Genomic DNA, 10,611 nt, shown 5'->3' with positions numbered 1-10,611 from the left:
GAAGAAATTCAACGACGCGCGGGTAAACGGCGGGAGTAACTATGACTTCCTCTTTGTTCATGGATCCTCTTTGGAGAGAATGGATACTCCTTCTGTTGCAGTCTTAAGCTTTCACTCCCATAGGGATGAGGGCAATGATGGACCATTAGGCAGGATAACATTGAGACCTTGTATCTGATTACTATGGTGACACTTGTGGTTGCTCTTAATTGAGTGACTGCTTGCAACTGCTCACTGTCAGAATTGAGCGTGCAATCAAGCTGAATGCTGGGAAAACGTAGTCTTCATCTGATCACAGTGTGGCAGGGAGATTACACTTGGGCCAGTTTGGCTATTACGGGACTGACAAGTGTACATTGCTAACAGGAGACCTGTATTGACCATGACCTACGGTTCCGGTGGGACCCGCGCGGGTCCATCAAGTGGCTTCGCCGCAGGCTATCGCAAACAGTCGAGGGAGGGTTGACTGCGGGACCTTGGCAGAAGGGGAGTGAACACGAACGTTATAACAGAAGAGACGCTGTCCCGGAGTAGGGCGTCATCCGTGATGACCTACGTGTATGGGTGGGACCTATCCTTGGATAGGGCCTACCTATATGGATGGGGCAGGTACAGCCATTTTCTCGTTTCGTGTTTTGGGTGTGACCCCGGGTACTTGGACGGAATTTGGTACCGCCAATGATGCTCGGCCCCCTTCACATCAGGGGGGCGAGTGATCTCTCCAGACGCCCGGATACTGTTACAATACGCAGTTCCGACCTTCACGATGGTCTTCGTGGGAGTCCCTAACTCTCACCGATATATGTAGGAGGGATCTGCATATATCACAGGGCCGAGGGAGGGCTAAGTGTTGCCAGTCAAAGGCAACAACTGCTAAAGGCGTTCTGTTGGTACGATGGCGGCTAGGGTCCGGTGGTACTTCAATCGTAGGAAACCACCCGGGTGTACCAGGTAAGGGAGGTGCACCCGTTATATATCACCTGTCAGAAATGAAATGAGCACAAATAAAGAGCAAATGACTGTCCGCGTAGCCTCGGGTGTAGACAGACGGGGTGAGAGCTGCGATGGTGAGTGTTGGCCGACCAAATCGCAATCCAAGCTCCTGTCCTTCAATATCCGGAGGTAGGATTGAACCCGGATCCAGAGCCCTTGACTACAAGAGTATGGTATGCGCCATTTGTGGACACAAGTCCCGAGCATACAAGCTTCTGGCAGAGCATATGACTCAGAAACACCAAGTGAGAAGTGTGACTTGGCGGTGCCCGAGGTGTTCACGAAACTTCGAGATGTTGTCGTCGGTGAGTGGGCACTTCCCGCACTGCAAACGTTCTGGCCCGCGAGGTGTGGCTGAGTCATCCATGGCTCATGTATCTGGAATGAATGTGAATTTGGTAGAAAGTAGGGATGTTGTTATGTCAGGGAATTATGATGTTGTGTCGCGAAACGATGAGGTAGGCATCGTTGATAGTGTTGTTGATAGAAGTGTTGATATTGTTGTGTCGCGAAACGATGAGGTAGGCATCGTTGATAGAGTTTTAAAAGTCCAGGGAGACGTTGGTTTCATTGGGACGCCGGGTTCCTCGGAACCCACTACCCAAGCCAACGTCAGTGTGGGTGAGGGCCCCATGTTAAGTGCATTGTTGCTGGCTGTGGCAGGGAGTTTACATCTGCGTCGGGTCTGGGACAGCATATGCGACACCAGCACCCGGTCGAACACAACGAGCGTTTTGCGGGAATTAAAAGGGCTAGGTGGTGTGATGATGAACTGAATCGGGTCACTGAACTTGAACTTAAACACAGGAAATTGATTAACATAAATCAAGTCATTGCTTCTGAGATGCCTGGCAGGACGGTAGAGGCGATCAAGAAGGCCTGTAAGCGATCCGAGTACCTCAAGATATTTGAGGACCTTGCACGTCAGAGTGCCAACCACAAGGCCCGACTGATATCCCCACAGAAGAAGAGGTACAAAATCAGAGAGTCCACCACCGACCCCAGCGACGAAACAGAGCTATATGGAGAGCTAGATGCGGGTGTGATAGAAGAGGATCTTGTTATTGGAGAGATGGAAATGGTGGAAGACCCCCCCCCCCCCCAATGTCTTGATTACAGTGTTTGAAGGGATGACCCTCGGAGCAAGAAGCTTCAAGGATACAGCCCTTCTTGTGCTGGAAGAAAACTTATCTATTGATAAACTCTTTAGGGAGTTCTCGGACAGATACCTCAAAAACGCTGGGATGGAGAAACGGATGACGGGAGGGAGTAGAAGAGGTGGGGAACGGTCTGGCGGTAGGTTCAGCTTCAACAGACAAAAACCTGCCAAGGACACTACTTCTAAACGAAGAGTTCGTAAGGAGAGACCACAGGAAAGGTAGTTTCAAATTTGTCAGGAGTTATTCCGACGCAGTCCTAAAGGTAAATGGGATTGAAGGGGAGGAGAAAATACTCACCTCGAGCGTGAAGGATTCGCTTCTCGCAGAGTATAAGGCTTTGTTTGAATCAGAGCCCCTCAGGAATGAGGAAAGATTCGTACCCTCAGTAACAAGTCTGGGGGACGTGACATGTCCAATTTCCCCTGAGGAAGTAAGTAGAACCCTCAGCTCCTTCAATGACAAGTCAGCGCCAGGGCCTGACTTGCTCAAGTATCCAATCCTTAAGAAGGTGGACCCCCATGTCTTGGCTATTCTGTTGAATGTCTTCTTGGCGGTTGAGAGGACGCCAACGTGCCTGAAACAATGTAGAACATCACTGGTGCCAAAAGTACAGGGCAGCGGCTTACCTGTAAAGTTTAGACCGATTACTATAGCCAGCACTTTGCTGCGTCTACACACGAAAATTATTGTAAATAGGCTTAATGCCTCCGAGCTTTTGTGTGGGAGCCAAAGACGTTTCGTGCGTAGACCTGGTTGTTTCGAGAATATATGTACTGCCAGAGCTTTGATCAAGAAGGCGCGCACTCAGGGAAGAACCATCTGCCTCGTTGCAGTGGATCTGTCCAAAGCGTTTGATACGGAGCAGCACTCAAGTGTTCTCCGAGCATTGAATCATTTCTCTGCAAGCGACAAACTGGCCCGTGTAATTGCCGAACTATATTCAGATGTGTCTACACAGCTGAAGGTAGGGAGGGAAGAACTAGGTCACGTTCAGATGAAAGTTGGAGTTCAGCAAGGGTACCCTCTGAGTCCAACGCTGTTTTACATGGTTATAGACGAGTTCCTTGCCGCCGTGAATCGAAGTGCAACCGTTGCTAATGCGGAGTGAAAATTGCAGCGATTGGGTACGCTGATGATCTATTGTTAATTTCGGAGTCACGCCATGGGGCGCAAATGTTAATGGACGGGCTGTCCAATTTTTGCAGGCGCCGGCATCTGCGGATCAACCCCGGTAAATGTCAATCGTTTTGCCTAGAATGGCAGGGCAAAGCTAAGAGCCACAAAGTCTTAGGAGATGTCATTCTTTTCAAGCGTACAGAGGAGGAGTCTCTTGTTGAGGAAGGACCCGTAGGTATTCCAGGCGTTGGGGCGTCTGGATCTCTGAGTTATCTTGGAGTCCAGATACGACCGGACTGAAGCTGTTTAACCAATGATGCCGATGTCACGTCCTCGCTAGCAAGACTAGAGAGGGCTCCCCTTAAGGGGGCGCAGAAGATTAAGTTGGCGAAACTTCTGGTTGATCGTCACTTCTATACAATATCTGCGGCTGACCCCACCATCTGTCGGCTAGGGCGGTGCGATAGAACATTACGTTATTTTGCCCAGAGGGTGCTGTACCTTCCAAAATTGACCGCTACCAGTTTCCTATATACCAAGACCAGGGACGAAGGCCTTGGCCTCCCCTATATTCTCGAAAAGGTGATGACGTTTCTGGGGGGTCAGTTGCGTAAGCTTCGGACCTCCTCAGACTTGTGGATCATTGCACTTAGTAAAACCCAGTTGGTGTAATGATTGCAGAGCCGATGTGATAAATTTAAGGCACGAAATTGGCAAAATGAGTTTTCCTTAACATGGCAGGGTCATGGGGCGAACTCATTCAAAGCGAATCCAATCGCCAACTTCTGGCTTCCAGGTCAGACCCCGTTCTTCAAGGGGCGACTCTATAACCATGCGATTCAGTTGCGGACTCAGTTATACCCAACCAGAAGGACCCAGTACAACTCCAACCCTTTGACGAATATGTGCAGGCACGGATGCCCTTCGCAGGAGACTATTCAACATGTCCTGCAATCCTGTGTGTACGTCCACGGGGCCCGAGTCAAGCGGCATAACTCCGTGGTCAATTCTCTGATAGAGCATGTTAAAGGAAGCAACTTAAGGTACACACGCGAAACATATTTGACTCATGGCACACAAAGGCTCAAGCCGGATCTAGTAATTGTTAAGTAAGGTGTGGCCTACATTGTGGATGTTACGGTGGCTTACGATCACCCCTCGGTATTAAATAGAGCAGCTGAAGACAAGATACGAAAGTATGACGTACTTACTCCTGAGGATATGCCCTCTGACTTAGGCGAAATTTCCAGGCTTGAGATCGTCCCTGTTGTACTTGGGGCTCGGGGAGGTTGGAGAAGTTCCAACTCGAAGATTAACAAGATTCTTGGTATATCACATAGGTTCGCCAAGGTTAACATCATCTGGGTAATTAAAGTAAGCTTATTGGTTTTGAGATTACATAGTAGCCTTCAGAGCTCACGAAACGGCAATGGTAACTATGCATTAACCCTCTTCAGTAGAACTAGTTTACGTCGTAGGAATTTAGTAGTATGTGATAATCAATTGAATGTGTGCTCCAGAAGTGGTGACGTTGTTAACGCAGATGTTATGATCTATGCAGCTACGGCCCCTGGGCAGTGCAGGTAATGGGGGACTGACCAGGGGATGTCGCGTGCGGCAAGTGCTCGTCGCGCAGGGGCTAGAGACTCGGGTTAAACCGCAATGTCAGGTGATTTCGGTTTGCAAAAATTCCTGGATGTTGGACGGACTTGTTCCTAAGGACATGCTCTGCTAAACCCAACAAGCCAGTTATGAGTTTGCTTCACTCTCATTTACGGGACCGTCCAAAGATAGGGCTGGATCTCTTCGGAGGTCATGGACGGGTGCCTATGGCAGATGTGGGACTGCTCTTTCGGGGTAGATCGCCTTCTCTCAGAAGAGATTGGGGACGGTCTGATCAGTAGGTTCGGCCTCAACAGACAAGAACCGCCCAAGACACTGAGACGAGATGGACCACAGGCAGGGTCCTTATGGCCAAGCCCGATACCAGGACGGGTTTGTATGTGGATGACGGGTGCTGGAAGGTTATAGCTGGAACCTGGCTTCCGGAGAGTGGAGTTGCTAGGGCAGGTCTGTTTATCAGGCCTCGTCAGTGGCATTTCACCTAACCGGCGACTTTGTAAGGCTTCTTCTTAATAGACTTTTGAATTTTTCCGTTCCTATCTTTGTTCTTTTCTAATTTAAACGTTAGTACGTTACAGTCAACTCCCCTTATGGGATTGGGCTGATCAGGACCGTTTGGGGCCGCTCGGTTGGCACAGGACAGTGAAATGCCGTTGTCAACCCAGACCGGCCGGCATTTTAACCCTCATAAGGCTCAGTTGAGAACCTGCGCAGGGTGAGCCCACTCCTTAGTTAGAAGGAGTGAGTCTAGATATTGAAGCCTTCGAGCTGTATTGCTGAGTACAGATGCGCAGGCACTCTCTCTTCCTAGTTGTAGTCTTGGGTTCTAGGACCAAGGTGGCGGCCAGGAGACAAATGATAACGCAAAAATAGCCAAATGCCTCGTCATCTAATTAGTGACGCGCACGAATGGATTAACGAGAGTCCCAGTGTCCCTATCCACTGTCTAGCGAACCAACTGCCAGGGAACAAAGTCTGGTATCGTCTGTAGGAACATAAGACCCCATTGAGCTTGACGTTCGGTCGAATGTGTGGAGTGAACGAAGAGGTGTGGCAGCCGTGTGAGACGTGACCTTTGACACTTAAGTACCACTCCGGTACTGTTCACGTACCTTACAAAGTGAAGTACAGGACCGGCCCTTTGTGGACTTGGCTCTGGTTTAAAGGGAGTCCCCCTGCGGGTGGCGCTCTCGATCCGTGCTGAGGACAGTGCCGGATGGGGAGTTTGACTGGGGCGGTACAACTGTCAAATGATAACGCAGGTGTCCTAAGGCCAGCTCAGGGAGGACAAAAACCTCCCGTAGAGCAAAAGGGCAAATGCTGGCTTGATCCCGACTTTCAGTACGAGTATGGACTGCAAAAGCACGGCCAATCGATCCTTTTGGCTTTAAGAGTATTAAGCAAGAGGTGTCAGGAAAGTTACCACAGGGATAACTGGCTTGTGGCGGCCAAGCGTTCATAGCGACGTCGCTTTTTTATCCTTCGATGTCGGCTCTTACTATAATTACGAAGCAGTATTCGCCAAGTATAGGATTGTTAACCCACCAACAGGGAACGTGAGCAGGGTTTAGACCGTCGTGAGACAGGTTAGTTTTACCCTACAGACGTTCAAAGCCGGTGCTATAGTAATCCTGCGAAGTACGAGAGGAACCGCAGGTTCGGACCTTTGGTTTTGCACTTGGTCGAACGGCCAATGGTGCGAGGCTACGTCCGTGTGATTCTACCTGAAAGCCTCTGAAGGTAGAATCTGTGCTGGAGTTCACAACGGTACCGTGCGTTCGGACTCACTGGTGGCTAAACGTAACCTGGTCCTTTAGCTTTTAGCAATGGGTGCTAGTGCATCGGAGCCAAGGTTCGGCGGTTGCTTGCCCTCGGGAGACGGCAAATGGGCAGCTTCACCGTCGAATAAATCAAATATTCCATAAGGTCGAATTCCAAAATCAGTTATAGACGACTTGGGTACCGGCCGGGGTGTTGTAAACGGTAGAGCAAAAATTTACACTGCGATCTGCTGAGACTAAGCCTACGACCGCGAAACTTGTCTTGCCAGCGGGCAAGTCCCCCAAATTCACTTGAATGACTTTCAAGTGTTGGTCGTAAGGGAATATTGTGCATCGAGAGTCAAATGGGTGGAGTATAAAGTACTCAAAAATGAGAGGGGGGTCATTCTAAACCCATTGTATGGGTAGCGGAAATTAGGATGACTCGGCGAGAGTGTCAAGACTCGTTGAATCTCTTGACACGGGCAGTGAACGGGAAAAAAAACTATTCCGTTTTCTGTCTCTGTTTTTGCCAAGCCCAGGCAGTCTTTTTTTGGCGACCGTTGCGGGTGCCCTTCGGGCACCCGCCCATTAAATTGAATCAGGCCAATTGCATCAAGTGTAGTATTTGGTTTAAAAGAGTCCAAGCGTGTTTTCCCTGTGTGCGCTTCGCGCACACAGTGAGAGTATTTTTCAAAACGAAGTCGAGGCCGAAAGTCTCGACCGAGTCCGTTGATTTTGAATTGAAGTTATCAAGTATTTTGGGCAACAGGTTGCATAGGTTGCATCAAGACGCTGGGTAATTGTAGACAGAGAAAAGCCAAGACAAATAGTCCAAGTAATTGAGAGGCAAATGTTTAAATGGCTGGGGCACGGGTAAATGGTAAGAGTATGAATGACTCTCTTATTGGACACATACTTGTCAGGTTAGTTTTTGGAAAGGCATGCCTGCCTAGAGTCTTAGGCATGCTGATCAAGAATTTAAAAAAGAGGCAAACAAGGCACACCCACCTATGGTCCTAAGAAGGTTGACCAAGAATTTAAAATTGACATAGAGCCATAAATTTGCTTGAAATAACAGGCGAAACAATCGTTTAAAGCCTTCTTTATCTGTCAAATAGTACCTATTCGTTGCCTAAGCTTAGCCCCACATTCTGCAAAAAATTTGAATTGTTCACCAATTTTTGAAATTTTTGGGTCACTTGCCCGAGACTCTGGGCGGATGGGCACCCCCAAATATTGTCCCAAATTCCTTTCTCAATTTAGCACTTGTTCACGGATGCCCAGCGTTTCCAATCACTTTCCCAATAGTATCTATTCATTGTCTCAGCTCAGTTTAGAAAATCTGAGCCAATTTCCACTTTTTCAAGTTTAGTGTCACTTGCCTGAGACTCTGGGCAGGTGAGGTGGGCACCTCCAAGAATTGTCCCAACTTCCACTCTCGCCTTAGAACTTATTCACAGATACCTAAAACCGTCAACGGTTAGACTGTTGCCCTAGCGGTAACCATGCCATGCTCTAAACACATACCAACAATATTTTTTTTTGGTGTTTTCCATTTTCACATGGGGTCCCAATCTAGCTCATGTCCATCGCTTAGCATTCAGGCCATGACAAATAAAGCCCAGATAGTCAGACCCCAACGCTCCAATCTGAACACTGACTAAGACCCCAATTCTGAGCTAGTGAATTTCAACCATGAACCATTGAGGCTGGTGGACTAAGACCCCAATTCTGAGCTAGTGGATTTCCACCATTCAGGTTGGTGGACTAAGACCACAATAACGAGCTATTTGAGTTCAACCTTACTGGCTGTCTGAATTAGACCACACGAATAAACCTTTGGATTTAAGCAATTCAGACTAGTAGACCAAAACCTAAATTATAAACTATTTAATTTTAACAATTCAGGATGGTTGACTTGGCGGTTAGATTGTTGCCCTAGCGGTAACCGTGTCATGCGCTACAAACATACCAACAATTTTTTTTTTTTCACGTGGGGTCCCAATCTAGCTCATGTCCACCGCCTAGCATTCAGGCTTTGACGAATAAAGCCCAGATAGCAAAAAAACACAAAAACTGAACGGAAAAAAAATATTTTTCGGTCAAGGTACAAAGACTCTGGGCGGGTTGGCGCTACTTAAAATACTTAAAATGTGAAGTATGAAAAAATGACTTTAATAAAACTTCAATCGCTTATTTTGTCTATCTGAATAGAAAATATAGAACAATTTAATTTGAAAATTCTTATGGACTGATATGAGCAACTGACTATATCCTCTTTTTACAGTTAGTTGATAATACTGTACAACAATCACCGAATCTAATGACGTGCTAAGCTAGACTGAAAAAAAAAAATTTGGTCTCTTGCCAGAGACTCTCGGCGGGTGAGCGCCACTTAAAATTTGCATAATGAACACCTGACGATATTACACAGACCTGAAAAGAGGTGTTGTGAAAGCATACTAAATATACAACTAGGTAAAATTATAATACAGCGGTTATGTGAAGACGCAACGAATAGATACTATTTGGAAAGTTATTGGAGACGACTGGCACCCCCTCCCTACCTATCCCGACGAGAGAAGCTTGAATGTTAAGCGAGCGAAAAAAAAAAAATTATTTTTAAGTCACTTTCCAAAGACTCTGGGCGGGGGGGCACTACTTAAAATTTTCATCCTGGACCTCAGCCGATATTCCAAACATTATTTATGAATTTGTGTCTGTAGAATATATAAATGAAGAGTGATTAATGGATGGCAGGATGGTTAGTGCTTGAGCAAGTCTAGTAATTCACAACCTAAAGCTTCCGTTAACCACTGCTAAGGCGAGAGAAGAATTTTGGGACAATTTTTTGGGGATGGATTTCAACCATTCAGGCTGGTTGACTGAGACCCCTATTCTGAGCTAGGTGATTTCTACCATTCAGGCTGGTAGACTAAGACCCCAATTCTGAGCTAGTGGATTTGGGTTAGCGATGGAAGCAGTGGACATGGGACCCCATTGGAAAATGTGTGTGTGTTCAACCATTCAGGCTTGTGGACTGAGACCCCTATTCTGGAAATGTCCTAATTTTGTTAAAAAATTAATTAAAAATTTGCATCCTGAACCCCTGCCGATAATCCACAGACCTTATATGAGGGGGTCACTATAGAAAAAAAAATTGAGCGTGATTGATGGAAACGATGGATATGGTCTAGGCGAGATCCATGTCAAAATGAATCTATTGTTGGGTATTTGTGTAGCACATGGTAGCAATGTACCGTTAGTAAAATACGATATATTTAAAATTCAAAAATAAAGTTCCTTCTTTCTAGAGATAATTCCGACTTCCTCTAATTAAGTTTAAATCTAGTCGCAAAAAGAAAGAAAAATCCTTAATGAGCAAAGAGAAAAATTGCAGTTAGCCTCAGACAAAGAACGGCACTTTTCAGCTTTGGATTTCGCTAAGATAGGGGGCAATAAAAAAGATACTACACACAATATTCCTAAGGACGCTTAAATTATAAGAGCCATGTGAACCCTTGAATCATAAGAAATAATTAAGAGATATTATTGGACTGAGGGTTTAGCCCACCCGAGGACTTATGCCAATCGTGGGGTAGGTCCCACGGCACATGATCAGGACTTAAAATATACAGTGAAGAAAAGTGTTTTTCATGCTCTCATCTTTATTATGGACAGAATTATTTCGGCGTTCAAGCTTTGCAATTCTATCATTGTTGTTATCTCAGTCACCGTTGTTGTCATTTGAAGTGACCAACTGCTGTTCACCTAAATATGTAAGTCTCAATAAATCTATTGCTTTAAAAAAAAACCTTACTATAGTAGTAAAATTGATTAATTAAGAGAGACGATATCTCTTAATTGATTAAGAGAGACGAAAGCTCATCAGAATTATTTGGAGTCATTATGTTTATATTTGGATTAATAAGATTCATTGTTAAAGCGAAATACTT

General features: G+C 46.3%; 1 pseudogene; it reads left to right on the top strand.

Moving 5' to 3' along the window:
* Positions 1–5,872: 5,872 nt before the first annotated feature.
* On the top strand, positions 5,873–6,932 carry LOC148943007 (large subunit ribosomal RNA; annotated as a pseudogene).
* Positions 6,933–10,611: the final 3,679 nt, after the last annotated feature.

This window comes from Artemia sp. Qi Xiang Cuo, chromosome 16, assembly GCF_049724085.1.
Source record: "Artemia sp. Qi Xiang Cuo chromosome 16, ASM4972408v1, whole genome shotgun sequence".
Classification (NCBI taxonomy): Eukaryota; Metazoa; Arthropoda; class Branchiopoda; order Anostraca; family Artemiidae; genus Artemia; species Artemia sp. Qi Xiang Cuo.
This window is presented reverse-complemented; position numbering and strand designations above follow the sequence as displayed.